Source organism: Echinops telfairi, unplaced genomic scaffold, assembly GCF_000313985.2.
Source record: "Echinops telfairi isolate 266 unplaced genomic scaffold, ASM31398v2 ScPeMD7_7400;HRSCAF=8409, whole genome shotgun sequence".
Classification (NCBI taxonomy): domain Eukaryota; kingdom Metazoa; phylum Chordata; class Mammalia; order Afrosoricida; family Tenrecidae; genus Echinops; species Echinops telfairi.
In genome coordinates, this window is record NW_022111300.1 from 51,629,629 (window position 1) to 51,631,317 (window position 1,689).

Sequence of the window (1,689 nt, forward strand, 5' to 3'; positions counted from 1 at the left end):
TGAATTCAGGGCATTTGATTCTAGAGGAAGGCTTGCTCTCTGGCGACTGTGGGCAAGACCCTTGTTTCTTGAGCACTTCTTGGTTCCTTGACTACCTCCAGGTGGCATTTAGCTTCCTCTTTTGTGTTTGTCCCTGTTATCTATGAGGGGGTACCTCACCACCAAATGGGAAAAAAGCTCTGCTGAATAGAGCTTTTGTAGTACACATTTTCCCCACTTGGCAAGCATCCAGCAACTTTCTCTGAGTTAGTGCACCCAGTGGCATCACCTAGAAAGGTTCTTTCTGGTCACAGTGAATTTTTTCATAAAAGCAGTTTCACTCAAACCTCGTTTTTTTGTGATAAGTGATTTAAGAGAATGGCATTGTTCCTACTCAGGAAAAACGCCACAGACACTGTTGTGATGTTGAACACAGCTTGAAAGAATGACACTATGAGATAAACCTCAAGGGTATGAGTGTTTTTTTCATTTCAAAAAAGGTGAAATGCTGGTTGATGACAAATCTCATTCTGGACATCTGTCAACTTTCCAAACAGATGAAAATGTCAACAAAATTCGTGCACTTGTGCTCAGAGATTGACAACGACCATTGAAAAGATAGGGACGTTGTCTGAACTATCGTGGGCCCTATTTCAGCAAATTTTAACGGAAGATTTGGGAATGAGCAGGATCAAGTGGAAACATGCCTTTCTTTGAAAGAACAGCTCCAAAGTGACCCAGACTTTTATTCCAAGGTCATTACTGGTGACCAGACAAGGTGCAATTCTTATAACCCTGAAAGAAAACCTCAATCAAGCCAGTGGAAGATGCCAACGTCACTTCAACCCAGAGAAGCTCATCAAGTAAAATCAAAGATCAAGATGATGCTCATTTGTATTTTTTGGTGTTAACAGGATAGTGTATTTGGAGTTAGTTCCACCAGGTCAGTCTGTTAACCTAACTTTCTATTTAGATGTTCTGAAAAGATTGCATGACGGTGTGCAACAAATAAAGGCCTAATTTGTGGCAAATGGGAGACTGGTTTGCCACCATGAGAATGCACCTGCTCAGGCAGCCACCTCAGTGCACCAGTTTTTAACCAAAAATCAGCATGCCCCACACACCTTACTCATGTGACCTCATTCCATGTGACTTCTTTTTATTTTGGAGAATGCAGAGGGACATGAGAGGACAGCATTTTGATGACATGCAAGAGGTTAAAAAAAAAGGAGATACTATCAGCTGTCCAGAGGAACTTGAAAAATGTTTCCAAGAATGGAATAGGAGATCTGACAGATGTATTAAGTGTAATGGAGAGTACTTTGAGGTGATAGGTTCTTTTGTAAAGAAATTGAAAATAGATAGCTTTAAACAATTTGATTTTCAGGGGTACCCCTTCATATGTCTTGTGTATTGCCATCCTATTTGGAAAACAATATGCATTCGTGGTTACAAATTGGGCTGCTATCACAAGCTCAGTAGTTTGAAACCATTACCTATTCTGCCAGAATAAGAGGAGACGTCTCTTTCTGTTCATGTAAAGAGTTTCAGTTTGGAAACTCATAGGTGCAGTTCCATTCTGTCCTATAGGGGGCTATGAGCTGAATGGCAGTCAGTTTGTATTTTGGATTATTACATTCAAGAGGAATCCCAGTTAGAATCCCAGTTGTTTTGTTTTATTTTGTTTTGTTTGGCATGGCTAACACCTAA